The sequence below is a fragment of the Prinia subflava genome, chromosome Z (assembly GCF_021018805.1).
Source record: "Prinia subflava isolate CZ2003 ecotype Zambia chromosome Z, Cam_Psub_1.2, whole genome shotgun sequence".
Classification (NCBI taxonomy): Eukaryota; Metazoa; Chordata; class Aves; order Passeriformes; family Cisticolidae; genus Prinia; species Prinia subflava.
Window position 1 is genome coordinate 84,677,708 of NC_086283.1, and position 18,778 is coordinate 84,696,485.

Here is an 18,778-nt window from a genome sequence, read left to right on the forward strand (position 1 = left end):
AAACAGCAAGTGACCACAGCATCAATATTTCACTCCTCTGAAAGATCTAAAGTACTGATTTGTCTGCTGCATTGCTCCCCTTTCACCTCTGCCTGAGGCAGACCTGACTATGCCATCATACTGTACACAAAACAAAAAGCCAGTGGCAAACACAGTGACATCATAGAACTATTTCAGTTATAGGACAGAGGTCATAACAAAGAACTTCTGGTTCTTGGGCTTTATTTACCTGCCTTTGAACCACGGGTTTTTTTCATTGCATATATATAGAACTGCTATATGTACATGCATGAAAAGAGGAGGCAAGGGATGTTTGTTAGATTTATATATGGACTTCAGCCTACAGATTCAGTTCTAACATATTCAATGTAATGCTCTCTCATGTGCATATTCTTCTGCTGGAATTGCTCATATAGTCAATTATCTGTTTCAGCAGTCATTTCTAATAGTCTTCATAATGAGTAAGCCACCCTTTAAATACAAGACATTTGCTGGTCTGAACTACTGACTAATGCATAGTTTAGCATGATATTGCAAAAACAACTGAAGATAGGAAATTGCATGTCATATATAATTTACACATTACTTAGAACATGCAGCTTTCTAAAAGCCATTAACCAGACAGAGGTGATGAAGAAGACAAGGATATTTTAAAGCATTCTAGAATATTTTCCATTGTTCTGAAGGACTAGGGAAGTGAATCAAAGTAATACACAGCATAAACAAGAGGGAAGAATTTGATAATACGAGAGCCTTCACCTCTAACATGATACCAGCATTTCTCAGTGTCCAGTGAAGAACACATTTCTAGATCATGGACAAACATTAGACTTACTGCTTCAGATTTTTAAGTGAGTGTTTGTGGACCACATTATAGTGTTAAGGTATTTTTGCAGACCGAATGTTGCCCATTGGAAAACAGGTACTCTCTGAATGAAAGCTTGAGAGAATTTCAAAATGGGGGCTTGGTCTTTCTCCAGTGGTCCTCCTTAGCAAACACAAGTGTTCAGTAAAGTAGTCTTGGTCATCCAAGACAAGTAATTACCTCTCATCCTCCCTGCAGAGACACAAACTCATATGAAAATGAAACCAGCATGTGTTTGTGTGGTGTTTGTGGTGGTGACGGATAAATATAGCAGACAAATTGGGACAATTCAAATTGGCAAATTTCATGATTTAGTGAAGCTATTTATGCATTGAGTTTGAAAGTGATCTTGAAAACATGCAGTTTGTAATGTCACTGCAAATAGAAAGTACCTATGATCGGGTTAAAATTTTAGGTTCACCAAGTGGGTGCACGTTTTGGATACAAAAGTAAACAAAACATCTGGGAATGAGTCTGGGGATATTTTCCAGACCACAGGAGGAAGATTAATGACCTAAGTCTGTCAGGCTGAAATGGAAGCTTAGGGAAGGACTGGATAAGGTTTTGATTTAAGAAAAAATGAGAGGAAAAAAAAGCAGTAAAATAATCTATAGAGTGGATAGGCCAGCTGCTCATTGTCAAAAAGGGTGTAATTCTTTGCTTATGTATAAACACGAGAGTGTTTCATAATTATGTAAAAAGGGAACATTTTGTACTGCCAGCAAGAAAAGAAATTCTGTAAGCAATAGAGGATGCCCAGTCTCTTTCTGCATCTGAAGTACCAGAAGGTTTCGGGTGCTCATATTTAGAAGAGAGGCAGGTTTTTGCATGTTCAACACACTGCCTGAGAGCACCAAGCAGTAAAACCTCTTTTTTGCTGCCCAATGTTTACTATACTTTCCACAGCATCCCCCTGCACAATGGAGAGAGAACATGCTGCAATACAATATTTCAGGGCTGGAGACAAAGACAACAGGAATCCAGCTGGACTACACACCTGCCTTATTTTATTTAAGACATCTGTGCAGATAGGTTCAAGTTTTGAAAATGCCACCTACTATGTGGACATCAGTGCCTACAGTCCATAAATGGACTGGGTAAAAGTGCAAAATTAAAGCAAAGAGACTATGAGTGTTACATTGTAATGTGATGGAGAAGAACACAAGAATGTTTATAAAGACCTCCCCAGGAGGCAGAGGCAAAGCTTCTATTCACTTAGCTCCTGGTATTCTTTTACTGTGTTTCAAATAAATCTTCCACAGACATCAACTCATCTAGGTTTGTAATTCAAAAACAGTGAGGTACAATTACCAGCTAAATCCATCCAGCTGGGACACTCCTTCCTCCTTCTGGCAAGGCATATTAATGCTACTAAGCTTATTGGCTCCTACCCGTCCTTTGCCTCACACAAAGAAATCCCCATACCTCTGGAACAATCGGTCTGACAAACTTTAGCCAACTACAAAAAGCAGAGGTGCGAGGAGTCTATTTCATTAACACCTAATACAAAGGACAAAGATAGATCGTCTCTCTTTGTGAGACAGATTATAGCTCTGGAAGGAAGGCATCCTTAGGGGTGCCACAAAGATGGGGCACCCTTCTGAGTCAGTGGACTAGCACCATGCCTAGTTCATGCTCTTACAGTGAAATCTCCACTGCAAGGCTTCCTGAATGTGTTTTGAGTCACTATGGAAAAACACGTGTGCTAGCAAGCAGACACATGCAAGGCTGTCAGAGGTGCTCTTGCAAATTGGAGGAGGCTGATTAGAACAGCAAGGACTGGCAGCTTTGCCCCATGCTTTCTCCAAAGAATTACTTCAGATGGAGGCCATGGACCCTGTCATATCATGCCATCTTTTCTTGTAAGGCATTCCATACTGAAAGCATAAACTCTTCACTCAAATACTACTATTATAAAACTGCCTGGGAAAGGGAGTCCTGGCTTTGAGTCAGTGCATCATGAGCTGCATTAAAGGCAGGCCAGCAGGGTCCTACAGAAGACAGGGCAGCACCAATTGTTTGTGCTAGAAACAGCAGAGGAAGATGCAGGGCAGATACACAGCTTAGGACTGAGAACCGGAAATATGGAAGTCATTCTTGGGTCTCTTAATGACTTGCCAGCTATTATAGAAGCTGCTCGCTTGGTCTTGACAGAAAAAAAAATAATCAGAAAAGTCTGGGCAGCAATAAAAAGGGGAAAAAAAGAAAAAGATTTAAACAAAAAAAGGGAAAAAGAAAAAAAAGCCCTGCTGCCACAAGCTATTGGAGTAAAATCTCATTCAGATACAGCCAAATGTCCAGTGTCCCCCATTAGACTGTATCTCTTTGGCAAAGAATTTTCTCTCATACAGAAATGAGGGCTGTCTAAGCATTATTGTCAAATCCAAGGAAGCCCTCTTGATTATCATAAAAAGACTGAAATCAAACCAATGAAAAAGCCTTTTTAAAAAATAAGATGGATGGGTGATCTTGTTTGATTGTCAAACATTCTTATGCCCCTCTTCAACAAGACAGGAGGGAAAATTAAAAAACTGGGAAGTTCAGAAAAGGAGAGGGAAACCACTCACCAGTTACCATCTCAGGCAAAATAGATTAAATATGGGTAATTTAAGTGAATTGAATTTATTGCCTCAATTAATTGAATTGCCTCAATTAATTAATTGAATTTTTCCCAGCCTCAACTTCACTTCTTCATTTGTAGAGTCCTTTACTCCCCCACCACTAAGTTGGACAAGGGGGAATTGGGGAATGGGGAGTTGTGATCAATACAATAATTCATCTCTGTTACTCCTTCCTTCCTGTGCTTGTCCCCCTTTAATGTTCCCCTGCTCCAGTACAGGTCCTTCCCTAAGGCTGCAGTCCCTCAAGGACTGCTCCAGCACAGTTCCTTCAGGAAAAGCCAACCTGTGCCAGTGCAGGTCTCTCCTCTGGCTGCTGTGTGTGTATCTGCCCCAACATGGTCCCTCCCACAGGATGCAAAAGAACAGCCGCTCCGATGCCCAGAGCGCCTCCTCCCTTCTTCTCATATGCTGGTGCTCACCTGCTGTTTCCAACTGTTTTTTTCCATTACTCCTCATGCTGCTACACAGTGTTTCAACCTCTCTTAAACAGAGGTGCCACCAGCTTGGTTGATGGGCTCAACGGTGTCCTACGATGGCTCTCCTGTGGAGCCAGCTATGTTTGGCACAGGACAGTCCCTGACCTTTCTCACAGAGGCCACCTCTGATGCTGACACTATAATGCCTGCATCCCGTATGTCCTCTGGATTCTGGTATGTGAAGGCAGTAAAGTTTGTTCTGGCTGTCTGGCTCTATCTCTTTTCTGTCTGTAGCTATGAAAATATGGGTAGGAGAAGGAAGATGAAAAAAACCTGCAAGGGGTGAAGAGAGTAGATTTAGATTCTCAAGTAAAAGACAAGGCAAGAACAGTCACGGTGCTGCAAAACTTAAGCATGATCTTTTCCTCATAGACTCCTGGTACTGTAACCAAAAGTTAGGCTTGGCAACAGCTTAGATGTGGGCCAGGAGACACAAACAACCAGGGCCATTGCACTTTACTGTCCTTTCACAGACTGCAAAGCATTCAGCTGATTTCCAGTATTTTATGCAGGCTTGTATGAAGCTGATTTTATGGATAATATCAGTAGGTCTTAAATGATCTGACAGTGCAACTTCATAACTGGTACGAAGCTGTCACCAGAATATGGAATCATTCCATATGAGAGCAGAGCCGAGCACAGGAAATAAGAATCAAGGTCAGAACATTCATTTCTTGAGTTTAAACCTCTGCATGGAAATAAGCTAGCATCACAGCCTAGATGTAGACTCTGAAATCCTGAAATACATAAATCTCACTGCTTCATGGAGTATATAACAATGCTGAACACTAACTGTTCAGAGTGGCTGGTAAGTTACCAGAGTATGATGCAATGTTGTCAGGACTTCTCCAGAGAACAGCTATAGTTATATATTTCTTGACAAAATTTCTGGCACAGCTGGTAATGTTGCCTCTGTGGAAAAAGGAGTGGTATTAGGACAGCAATGATCACAGAAATGCAGAGTTAGTGGGTGGACTTGAGCATGATTGCTACAGGAAAAGTTACAAGATCAGAGCTTGCCAAAGCTAGAATAGCTCCAAACCTTTAATGACTACCTTGTTGTCAAATGATGCCGACTGACTTCTGGGTCAGTCACACCCAGAAATGTCTCTAAAAAGGCAGAATAGATAATTCAGAATGCATGAAATAAGGCCCAGAAGGACCTTTCACATTCCCAAATTAATACTCCAACACCTGAAAAATGATGTGGTCTATCTGCAGATGCTATTAGGGTCACAAAAACAGTGTGCTCAAGTATTGGAGGAGACTGAATTTGAGGAAATGTTCTTTCCTTTAATTTAAGGCTTTCCATGGCTTCAGCTTCTCCTCTTGAGCACTGCGACAGCCTCTGCATGCCCTGAAAGCAATGGTTCTTGGATTGCCTCATCCTAAAAAGTTAATTTACACACACTCTTTCTCTAAGCCCTACCATTCCCTGAGAGCAAGTGAGGGCCTCAACTTCTCTCTTCAGGACCTGAGACTGTTCCAATGAGAACATCACCTGACAAGTACACCTCCCATTTCCTTAATCCAAAAAAGTTTTTTTCTTTAGTGCTCTTTTTTCTTATTTAATTCCAAGACCTGACTACACAAGTGTGTCCTTCTGGCAGAATCTTTGAAGTGCTTTGTTATAGAGAAAGCACAACCCTCAAAAGCTTTGTTGAAAGATGTTAAGACACTTGATTGTCTTCAGATCTGTTCTTCTCACAGGTCCTTTAAAGCTTGATGAATGCACACAATAAATTCACAAAATCCAATTTGTAATAATTGCACTTCATGGACATAAGTATATGCAGGCTTCATAAAGTCATTACATTCTTCTCAGATCATTGTTCAGCAGCCCTCTAATGCATCACCCTCTTTTCCTGACCTAATGAAATTTAAAACTGGAACAACTCATACTTACACACAAAAAAGAGGAACAGTTGCAGACATGATTTCTGCTCATAAATTATCTTGTTCCAGCCCTCTGCCATGAGCAGGGACACCTTCCACTAGACCAGGTTACTCAAAGCCCCTTCCAACCTGACCTTGAATACTGCCAGGTATGGGGCATCCACAGTTTCTCTGTGAAACATGTGCCAGTGTTTTACCATCCTCACAGTAAAGAACTCCTTCCCATATGCAATCTAAAGCAACCCTCTCTCAGTTTGAAGCCATTCTTACTTATCATATCACTACAAACCCTTGTGAAAAATCCCTCTCCAGTTTTCTTATAGCCCCTTTAGGTACTGAGAGGTGCTATAATGTCACTCCAGAGCCTTCTTTTCTCCCAGATGAAAAACTGCAACTCTTTCAGCTTGTCTTATTAAGATGGTTCTCTGTCCCCCTAAACATCTTGTTTCTCTCCTCCGGGCTCTCTCCAACAAATCCCTGTCCTTCCCATGCTGGGACCCCAGCTCTGGATGCAGAGCTCCAGCTGGGTCTCAGCAGAGCAGAGCAGAGGGGCAGAATCCCCTCCCTCCCCTGCTGCCCACGGGGCTCTGGATGCAGCCCAGGACACGTTTGGCTCTCTGGGCTGTGAGTGCCATGGCCGGGGCGTGTCCAGCCCCTCACCCAGAGCACCCCCAAGTCCTTCTGGGCAGGGCTGCTCTGGGTCTGTTCATGCCCAGCCTGTGTTTGTGCTTGGGACTGCCCTGACCCAGGTGCAGGACCTGGCACCTGGCCTTGTTGAACTTCATGAGGTTCTCACACGCCCATTTCTCCAGCCTGTCCAGTCCCTCTGCAGGCTCCCTTCCCTCCAGAGTGGTGACCACACCACACAGCCCGGTGTCATCAGTGAACTTGGGGAGGTTGTCCTCAATCCCATGTCACCAACAAAGGTGTTGAACAGTGCTGGTCCCAACCAGCGGGACCAACCCCAACCCCTGAGGGTCACCGCTTGTCACTGGTCTCCACTTGGATATTGATCTGCCAGTTCCTTATCCACTGAATGGTCCATCCACCAAATCCATGTCTCTCCAGTTCTGACACAAGGATGTTGTGGGGAACAGAGTCAAATGATTTGTACAACTCCAGGTAGAGGATGTTGTGGCAGTCACTCTTTCCTTATCCACCAGTATTATAACCCCTTTCTAGAAGGCCACCAAATTTGTCTGGTGTGATCTGCCCTTACTGAAGCCTTGCTGGCTGTCACAAATCCCCTCTGTATTTTCCACATACTTTAGCACAACTTCCAGGAGGATCAGTGCTATGATCTTAGTGGACACTGAGGTGAGACTGGTCAGCCTGGTAGTTTCCAGCCCCTTCCCTTTTCCCCCACTTTGGGTTCTGTTTCTCTCCTCTTTTTTTTTTTTTTTTTTTTTTTTTTTTTAAAGTCAGTGGGAACTTTACTGAACTGCCACTAGTTCTTAAATGCGGTGGTTAATGGCTTAGACAATTCATCTGCCAGTTCCCTCAGGATCCACATACACATCTCATCAGGCCCCATGGACCTGTTCACCTTCAGGTTCCTTAGATGTCCTTGAGCCTGATTTTCTCCTACAGCAGATGTTTCTTCATTCTCCCTGTCCCCGTCCTTTGTCTTTTGCAACCTGAGTGGTGTGGCTGGAACACTTGCTCATGACTCAGTCAAATAAAAGATGGTGAGTACCATGATAAGATCATGTCAAATCCAATTGTCAGATTAGAGGAACAATTTAGAGTCAGGGATCAATAGGTATTTGCAATTGGTTTAGAAAGGACATTTATTACGAAAGATGCTTTGACCCTAGCTGACAAAAGCAAAATCAAAGACTTTGTACTTCAAAGTGAGAAGTCCTTTCATCACTGTAGAATGTGGTGAGTTGAATTACACAATGAGAGATGATGATCAAAACCCTTTGAGTCTTACTTATATGAGGCAGAAGAAGGACAAAGAGAAAATTGCAGAAAAACACTTAGAGATTAGGATACCTCTAATTAGAGGTATTCCTATGGAAATGAAGGCAGACATCCTCACCACATTCAAGAGGTCTTCTAAATTTAAGATTCTTACAGGAATCTTAAAAAATCCAGAATACAAAAATTGACCTTTGCCCATATATTCAAATCTCATGCACAGGGGCAATGAATTTGCAGAAGTATATTTTCATCCTTAGAAGCTTTACAAAAAAGTGGGTCTGCTTGAAATTTAATTTAAAATGTCTGATAGACTTAAGGCAGCCACTATCAATCTACTCTCTACCTGCTCTACCTCTAGCAGTTGACATAATCTTAAACTAGATCTGAGTGAAAATTCTTTTGAACTACACACATTTACATATTACTTATTAAACAAGATTTAATACCAGACACATAGTTTATAACCTTTAAAAAATTATATAACTTCCAAGATGTGTATTCCTTAGAGACATATTTTGATTTTATTCCTGTGATGCAGAAAAATTAGTTGTTTTCTGATTGTAGTGAAAAAGGATTGTACATGTAGATGGTACATGTAGACTGAAAAGAATGACTCAAGTACAACCTTTTTGTTCTCCCATCACTATCTAGTCTTGGCTGACTTGCAGGATACTGGAACAGAACGTTGTTCTGGAATCAGTCATACTGACTCAGGATGACAGGCGGCATGAAAAAAGAATTACATTAGGTATATTCTCTAAGACTAAGTCAAGACTGCTGATGGAGAGCCACATAATTATTTACTAAATGACGACAGTAGAATATAAAACTTTGCCCCTTTTTTAATGTGGACCAAACACAGTTTTAATACCTTAATGCAGAATAAATATTAGAAAATCTTCTTTAAAAATTTAGTCAACAGAGAGCTCTGACCACCCAAACACATTTCTAAAGACCAAGTGTATTATTTCAATTTACTTCAGAGAACAATTCCACTATGTTATGATGACAAGTACATTCTTTTGAAAGGCCAGAACATTTAAAATGTAAGCTGGGTTTAGATCACATTTTTCTTTAAATATCATTATGAATTATTCATCATTTATTAGCCATGTCATAGTCACGTCTTTCACTAATTGAGTGAAAGATAGAACTAGAATTTTCCAAACCTGTGTGTTTGTGAGAGATTGAAATGGTTAATGACTTAAACATTGCTAAAATCATTGACGGACTTCTGCCCACTACTGCAAATTGTAAAGAAGGAGCTTTTTGTCTGTGAGAACTAAAGCCCACCCTTCCCCAAATTCATCTACTAATTGGAATTTGGACTTGAGATATGATAAAGGGGGTATACTATTGTCCAACCAGCCCAGGCCTGAGGAGAAGAATGTGTCCACAAATAATTCTGGAAGAGAGACACAGATTCTGATGGCTGCTGATGTGCAAAGTAACCACCTCAGTGCAGAGGGCAGCACAGCCCACCTCAGGCTACAGCTGGGTGTTCAATGAGACACAGAAAGGCAAACCCCTGAGGTGAGCCTTGTCTCTTTGGCCTTACTCAAGGGAACTCAGCCGTGATAACCCCTGCCAGAAAGTGCCAGACACTGCAGCCTGAAGGTATTAATCTCTGGAGACAGGCCATGATGGACTCAACTGTGCTGACATCACAGGTGCTGTAACATCTTAGAAGGTGTCAAAGACTCCCAGATTGTCCCATGATCCACAACACTACATCATTCAGTGTGAAACTCCTCGCCCCAGAGGAGGTACCTGGGCATTTTCACCTGAACCTAAGCTGATATAAATCCAGTAGATTTTGTGTTCTGAGGAATTTTCTTGGGATTCCCATCACCCAACAAATTCAGCCTGCAATCATCAATTTGACAAGACTGTTGACCAACAGATATGGAAATTCCAATAACCAAGATTCATCATGAGACCTTCAGGTGAGATCTTCTACTCTTATAGTTTCCTTTTCTTTCTTTTCCATATATGTTTCTCAAGTGATATTTTTATGCTTTTATGTTATCATATTACTATAGGTAATAATAGCCAAAAGGCTACATCTCTACTTTCAATTGCAACCAAGTTGTTCTAAAATAAACCCTACATGTATAAATTTACAAACACCAATCATTCACTCTAATCTGTCCAAAGGGATCTATTAACAAGAACTGGGTCACTCTCCTTTGTGGGGGTGGGTCATAACAGTTTTCTCCTGTTTTATACATGTGGAGTTTTTTAAAGGCTTTATGAATCTGAAGGAGAACCACAGTCCCTTATGAACTCCTGTAAATTCTGTGTTTGTTTATGGTTGGTTCATGAATACATGAAAGGGAGATCCTGGATCTTATGGTCCATCTTCCCCACTCTTGGCTGATGCAGAGCAGAGAACAAGATTGCCAACCATGAATGCACAGCACAGCTCATCTATGGGAAGTTTCTATTAACTGGGTATGGAGGGAGCTACCATAAAAGATGTGGGTAAATTCAATTGTAGGTGACTATTTTCCTCCAAACACACCATCCTCTTGTTTCTGGAGAAAGCAAATGTTTAGAGTTACTGTACTATCTGCTTCTCTATACTATGGAGAATAGAAAAGTCAGACATTATAGGTACTACAGGACTGTCCCCTGATACATCAAAACCTCTCTTACTACACTGCAGTTCTAACTCTGAGCTAATACATGTTTTTTGAAAGCTTCCAGGTTCCAAACACTCCCTTTCTACCTTCCCAGCTGGGGTGTTGAGTACCTCTGCTTCAGTAATGGTAATGCTGGGGTAAGGGCCCAGCTTTGAGAACAGCCCTTCCAGAAAAGTCTGCCAAGAAATCTGCTGAGCCCAGGGATAGTCTCTTCCATTTCTCTCTGCAGTGACTGAGATCTGAGGGCTCGTTCTGACCCCACCTGAGCTGTGCTGCAGCCATGCCTGTGCCTGGGCCAGCTGCCCCACTATTCTGGACCCTGACCCTTCAACCTGAGCTCTCAGCTTGATCCCTGACATGCCTCATTTCTATAGATTGTCTGTCTGTCTGGACTCATGACTGAACCTGGCTACTGTCTCTAGGCTTATTTGGGCACTGTGGGCTGTGCCCTGATACAAATTATGAACATACATGTCTCTGACACCATGACAACCTTTTGTCTTCATCTAGTTCCTTGCTGGGCAGAATATTTTGTGTTTGAGATTACAGCCAGGGCATCTCGACGATGTGGATCAATGAAGTGGGAGTTTCACTTTCCTCACACGCATTGCTCCTGGACACATGCTCCCACGTCTCCATGTGCCAGCTGAGATCCACACTGACAAACTACCTTGGCAAAAGCCTTCTGTCAGGCTAACAAGTTAAATCAGCTTCATAAGTAGTACAGTGAGCACCAAAGATGGTGCAAAAGTGGTAGTACTCATAGGTAGGTAGGAATAAAGAAGTGGAGGGAGGAGTGGGCGAAGAGGACCTCCCCTTTTACAGAAGTGTTTGTTAGCTGCACTCAGTCATATGCGAAACCCAGACAATTAAATAATTGATCACTTGAAATTCAAACTGTGAATTTCTCTGAGAGTTTATGAATGGAGACAGCAGAGACTACAGAAAAAGTAGCTCAACTTCTTGAATAGAATACATAAATGTATTTGTTCTCATCAGGCTGCCTACTTAAATAAGCCACTAGCTTTGGTAGTTTAGTAAAGCAAAAGAAAAGTCTACACAGAGAAGCAAGGGAAAACAAACACATTAATTCACTACTTCCCACCAGAAGGCTATGTCCATCTACATTCTAGGAAGCAGGTCCTCACCACACATAGAGGTTACTCTGGAAGATAAATGCCCTAATAATTGTTGTTCCCTTCCTTTGCCTTAGTTTTATTTCCAAGCAGACAACATGCAATAGAATATCTCCTTGTTTAGCTTGGTTCAGCTGTAATGTCTGTGTCCCCTTCCAAGCTCTTGGCCCACGGAGGGGGAATGTTGGAGACGCAGCCTCAATGCTGTGTGAGGGTGCCTGGTAGTAGCCAAAACACTGCTGTGTTACCAGCACCTTTCTAGCTACCAAAACACAGCCCATCACTCTGAGGGCTGCTGTGGACAAAGTCACCCAACACAACCCTTTCTGAACTTGCCAATGCTAAAAAAATGTCAAACGGCACTCTGCAGAAGCCAGGCAAGCTGCCTGCCCCACTAAACTATAGGATATTGCTATGTTGGATGATAAATGCTTATACAGCTTCCTTTATTGGAAAAGACTATCACACAAGGGATTCACAAGTTCTGTGGGAAGTGTGTAAACCCCAGAAGTGTTTATGTAATCACTACTCCCCCTTGAGTGCACACTGCAAATTTCCACAGTTTTGGACATGGTCAGGAATGTTACTGGATCCCTGATTTTTAAAAAAGGAGTAAAAAACTAAGAGAATGATGTGAAAAGCCTATCTCTATTGTACTGATCTGGGCTATAGAGACATATATAACATTTCTTCTTCATAACCCTCTATTTATTTTGTCAGTTAGGCACATTCTCTAAGCAAAGCTTCTAAGACATTTAGCAGAGGCTAACATGAAAGAAAAGCAGTAGTGCACAGAAAGTGCAAGTTCAAGGCAATTTCCTCACTTATCAGTGTGGTAACCTGTACTGACCTGGGCAAGAGGTCAACAAAACAGGGCTTTAGAAACTCAGTAACATTTATAACTAACATGGGTGACTGTGACTATGAAGAGGCATTTGAAAGGTGTAATTGTACCCCTGTGTCTTTCCTCCTTCCTCACTTTTTATCCCAAGCACTTCCCTCTCACTTGCACACATTGGTAAATGCAGTCAAGAACACATCAGGAACACTGGCCAGACCTGTCCTGCAGGAATTGCCCAGCCACTGTAGAAGCAGGCAGTGCCTGAGGGCATCACAGCCTCTCTGGGTGCCATGAAGTATTTTCTTCCCACAACAGGCATCACCTTAGCTTCACAATGCCATAGTTCAGCCTTTCATAATCTTCCTTGATACGTCAAAGGCTTTAAAGAGAGAAAAACCTAATATTGCTGCATACAAGAATCAGCTCTTACCAGTGCCTAGACCTGCAATGAAAGTATGTGCTAAGGCAACCAAAATAATAGCTGAACCACACAATGACAAAGAGCTGACACTGGCATCATGGTTCAGTCTTCAAAATAATTATTTTTGAGTTAATGTAGATTTGTAATATCTGTGATTTGCCATCCACAGACTAATCTATAGATCCACCCTCACAGAGACAACAACTTGGAGCAGCTGCTGGACAAAAGCACCTGAATCAGACAAATCACCTGCTATTATAAATAATCATACTGCACAACCCTCTTAATTAGCTACTCAAGATTATTTTTAAAGTAGCTACTTCTTTGACTCTGACTGTGTTGTTACTGGAAAGTGATCAGATCTCCACCTGCTTTAAGGGAAAAGAATTATCTTCCAATTCTCTCCTAAAGTTTATTCTCTTTTTTACATCTGCTTGTTTATGGTTCAGATCAGAGTATTACATTTTCATTTTTTTTCTGTCTTTAGTGTTAAAGCCTCCACCTGGCCTTCTTCCCACACTCTATAACATGTTATGAAGAGACACCATACCCCTTCACAGATGGCAGACAATTGGATGGACGGGGCTGTGATATCCCTGCCCATGATACAGAGGATTGGAGCTTGGTGATCTTAAAAGATGCTTTCCCACACTGACCATTCTATGATTGTATTCCTTCTTGCATTTTTTTGCTAGGATAAAAATACTATTTTGGTGATATCTTCTTGTAAGAAAAGCTACTAGAATAGTAAGAATAGAAGCTTTCTTTGCACCTGATCAAATTTTAATCCACATTCCTTGGTTGAGAACAAGAAAAACTTCAAAAATTACTTTGACATCTTCACTAGAACTTTAAATAACATCATTAATACTCCTCCAATTTCACTAGAGTAATTCAGCTACATCAAGCCAACACTCCTAGACTTGCGCTTATCAAAGCAATTAGTCTGTGTTTCCAACTAATGAGTTGCTGGCTCAAACAGTAATTTTTGTTATTAGTCCAATCTCAGTCATTGTTTTAAACAAGTATTAAAGATTCAGATCCAACACTCATCCTGAGGAATTTCAGAGCTAACCCTCTCCTCAAAAGAGCTTTCTTTCATTGCTACTGTTTATTATGTAGTGAGGTCCAGTCCTACAAATTATTTTCTAAATCCCACTTCTCAATCTTGTAGTTTCCCATCTGTAAAGAAAAGGTGTTTCACTGAAGTTGGATAAGACTCACTGCACTTATACATAGACAAGTAGCAGTCAGTCTAACTCAAATAGCTTCAACATTTTATTCTGCTCAGAGCTGTTTTGAAGTTCCCCATATATTCTAAATTACTCTAGCCAGTACAAATTTGCATAATTTTCTTCCAACATCTCCTTTAATATAGTTTTTATGTACACAGCAATCTTGGGTTATCTTGTAATATCTGAGAACAGACTTTATCATTCCATGCTCTGTTTTCTTATACCAATTCCACAAAATTACGTGATGGAGATTCCCCATTACTCAACATTAGCAGATTACTTGGGAGCTCATCAAATCATCTCAGGAAAGAACTCTTATGCAAAAACCTTGAAAAACACCAACTCCAAGTGATTTATAACTGTGCAAACCAGTGCTGGAGAAAATTTAAACATCTACTGAAATCTGTATGTGTTTATGAAATGAAAAACAATGTTGAAACCCGACTCAGTGTGTTGCTGTGTGCTAGCAATTTGCGTCACTGTTCTAAGATCTGTAGGCAGTATATTCTGTATTAGCAGCCTGGATTTCTGTTACTGTGGCTAAAACACTCTTGGTTTTGTGGTTCTCAAATCTGGCATTGTCTTTAAAAAGCTGGATTTAGCCCAGATTTTTATCAATTCATCATTTCAGCTCTGTCAAAAATATTCTACAATTTTAAAAGTAAATGTTTGGTGTTTTTTTTAAAAACCTGAAATATCTGCTTTCTCACATACAGTTTGAAGCTATATACTCAGGTTTCTTCTGTTCAAGGAACAAAATTCTCGCAAATCCCACAAAGTTATTCACATTTACATCAAAATGAAAATGTCAAGCAAACAAACATTGCTTTTTTGAGAACAGATTATTGTAAAAAAAAAAAGCTTTTTGTCTGGTGATACTAGTTTATAAAGAAATACAATGTTTTCAGATGGTCTTTCAGGCTTTGCTTGTTCAACTTCGTTACATAAACCTAAGGAAAATACTTAAAAAGGAATTGCCTACATATATAGATTTAGTATTGTGCTTATGTGAAAGAAAAAGACAAACAATAAAATAGCAAAATAACACACCATTCAACGCCTCAGGGAGTTTTACTATATTGAATAAAATTTAGTTGCAAATAATTTTTAAGTGGATTTGATCCTAAATCTGCTCCTTAACAAAGTCTGAAGTGCTTTTCCATGAGTTTCCATTTAAGAATTTGCTTTCAATTTGGTGTTTCTTTTCATTAATCACAAAATAGAGTGGATACTTACTGACATCGAGGTTGTTTATTCCAATACTTAAGTAACCTGCTTCACAGTTTAACTTTGAACAGTGGAAATTAATTTTCTTGGGATAATGCTCCATTTAAAACTCAGTTCTAAGATTACATAGATTTTTGGTGATAGCACGATACAGAAATATTTTGTAATTCTAGGTTAATATGAATTTTATGTCAGCAGTAGTTTGCACACAGCTTAAGCTTCTAAGGGGGTACTCACAGTAGGGCTCTATCCAACAACTCCACATAGCCTAGTTCTTATTATGCAAGCAAATCCCAAGTTATTGGCAGTCACAGAGTACAAGAACAAAAGAAATCAGAACATGCAGTACCATTTGCACATTTGAGGCAAATACATTTCATGCACTAAATCAAGTAACTCGAGATAATCTGTTTCATCCAGAGAAAGGGCAGAAGTAACTGATTTTACCATGGTCTGTTCTCAGGCAGTCTCCACCGATTTCAGAAACCTTCATTGACTCCAAATCTCCTGGCTGAAGTGCAGTGTTGTGGCTTTCCCCTGTCAATTGGCACAAAGACTGTGCCATGTCAGTTGTCAGCCCATGCACTGCTTCTCCCTGTGGATGCCTACCAGACAGTCCTTGTCATCATCCCTGATAACTCATCCTGGGGGAGAATCATGCTCAGCACAGAAAGGGTGTTGCTATCCTGGAAGCTGCTCTTTGTCAAAGCAGTTCTGAGTCAGCAATAGTCTCATTACTTTCATTACTCAGGTACTGGTTTGTACCTAACCAGGCTTTATGTCCTGTACAAAGAGCTCCACGGTGTGACCCAAACTACCACAATATGATTACCTCCTTCCCACCTTCATTTACCTAAATGACAATTGTTGGTCTGTTAACTCTGTGTGATTTTGTTTTCTCTTTCATCTTCAAGACTTAACCAGGCAGAAGCAAATGCAGTCAGTATTGATCTCTCTGGAGATCTTTTGAGAATGCCTCTAAGAAACCCTTTGGAGATTTAGTGTGGATTTTTCTAAACTTAAAATCATTTACTGTAACTCAAAACTTCCAGAACTGTTACAAATAGATCACGCTTTAGGATTTAACGTGGTCCCTGTAGCTTAAGAAGAGTTTTAGTATTCTTTTCCAATTTGGATTTGTTATGGCTTAACAAAATTAAATTAAAAAACAACTAATGTAATTAAATTTCAGCGATTCGATTCTGCATTAGATTCTGTAATGTATTCTTACCCAGCAAAGCCTGATTCTGCCAAAAAAAGAAAAAAAAAAAAGAAAAAAAAAAAAAAAGTTGGCTGTTTTCTTACACTGAACTCAAAAGAACTACACCTACCTCTAATGTTTCTGCCTGCTAGATCATGTCCAATTTTTGTGGGAACTGAGAGGATTAGAGATTGCAATATAGAAACAACAATGTATATTTGAAACCTGGAAACTCAAGGACATGGACAAGATAAAATTTTACTAGTACTGAGCCCTCTTAAAAGCTTGTGAAAAGCCTTTTTTTCTACTAAAACAGTCTTAAGTATACTTAAATTAAGAAGAAAATAATATATTTTCTTATAAAAATATCCAATGGAAAATTTTAAGAATACCTAAAAATATTCAGGATAGAATGATTTTTCATTTTATTTTTCTCTATAACTAGAATAAGATCAGCCCTCATAGCTAGCCTGTAAGATTCACCATATGTCTTTTTATAAAGAACAATGCAGTTGTTTAAATATACATTCCTCTCATCAAATTTATTTTTGAATTCTGGTCAGTTGTAATAGTGTCAGGGTGTTTTTAAGCTTTAGAGATTTTAAGATTACGTAAGTTAATAGTGTTCTAGCAGAAAGCATACTTGTAAGAATATCTCCAGGGAGGGGATCTCTATGTTGAGATTTGACTGGATTTTTGAACAAACTGCCCTTTCCCTGCACCTGCAATCTTGATATTTTGCTGGCATGGTGGTTTACTGCACCATGTACCTTTCCTGTGGCATTCTTCAACTAGCTACACAAAGATAAAGCCTCTGCTTGTCTGTAAAAACTAACACAGAGAAAGACGGTCTATGTATTTTTAACTCCTGTCTTCTATTTTAGCCAACACGGAAGAGAGCCTCAGTGCAAGTCATGACATTTGATTTCATTTGATGCGTGACAGGTTAAGATATCTGCTTTGTAATGTTTGCATTAGAATGTTTGCATTAACAGATTCTCTAAAGGGGAAAAAAACCCAACATGTCCAGCTTCTTGAGGCGAATCCCTTCAGTACAGCTGGGGACCAAGGCAACGGGGAAACAAACGGCGAGAGGGGCCCGCGCGTCATCTGCCCCACACGGACCACGGCGCTTGGCAGGCCGCGGCTGCTGCCCGGCGGTGTGTTTGTGTCCCAGCTGCTGGGAAACGCTCATGCGGGCTTTGGGCCGCCCAGCAAAGCCAGGACTAACCCCTACTCGGCTCTGCAGCCGAGCGGGACTGCGCTGCCAGAGCGGCAGCCCGGCCTGCCCGCCGCGACGGCCGGGCCCGGCTCTCAGGGTGCTTGGAAAGAGCCTCCCATCCACGCTGAGCGCGGGAGGCCTCCCAGGGGAAAAGCAGCAGAACCGACGAGACCAGAGGCAGTTTTTAATCCACCAGTGCTTTATCAAACCTGATGAAACTGTTCGTAGCATGACACTGATTTACTAAAATTTTTCTTGCTTCAGCTTAACCCACAGTAGTGCCAATAGTAGGAAGATGTGAACTGCAGGGAAAAGTAAATAACTAACTCATTAAAATTATGCAGCTGAAATAAATAAACAAATAAATGGCAACAAAGTCCTTAATTTGTTGATTTAATCTCTTTTAGTTTTTCCCATGAGGCAGCTAATAGGGTAGTTAATGAGCTGCCAGTCATCAGTCATTGGACACTGACTGCTCCACATTCAAGAGGCTGATTAAATAATACAGGTGCTTATTTCATTCTGGCAGCAGAACAGGATTGAGATTATTAGTTAGGAAAGAGACCAGACATTTTGAGCAAAGGAAAGGCAATCATTCTAGTTATACCAGTCTAAAGCTATTCTCATAAAACTCAATATAATATTAACTTTTTCCTTATTTGGATTAGAACAGAGGAAAACACCTAAAGCGTGGTATGAGGTATAAACCAAAATAGGGCACAGGATTTCAACACACAGAATTACTCTAGCGCTAAAACAGCAAGGGGTCAGCATGGCAAATGGACATTCACCTTCAAAAGAAATTTCTCTCTGCAGACAGTGATTGTTAGAACAAGCTCCAGCCTACTCATAAATTACAGATGTCAACCCATGGGAAAAAAAGTTAATATTTTGTAGTAGGGGGTAATTTTCTTCTAGTCTTTTTTGGTGATGCTGAACAGGCAAGTCAGTTTGTGTAGTACAGTTCTTCAAATAATTTCAGCAGGCCTGAACAACAAACTCCAGGTATTTCTACTTCTCTCAACACCATTTCCATAAATCTGCAATGAATCAGTTCAAGGAACTA

The 18,778-nt window shown here is 40.6% G+C and overlaps 1 protein-coding gene across 2 annotated transcripts in view; it reads right to left on the minus strand.

The window, feature by feature from the left end:
• Positions 1 to 18,778, minus strand: part of PRLR (prolactin receptor) — a 156,742-nt gene that overhangs the window by 50,378 nt on the left and 87,586 nt on the right. The window lies entirely within an intron of this gene.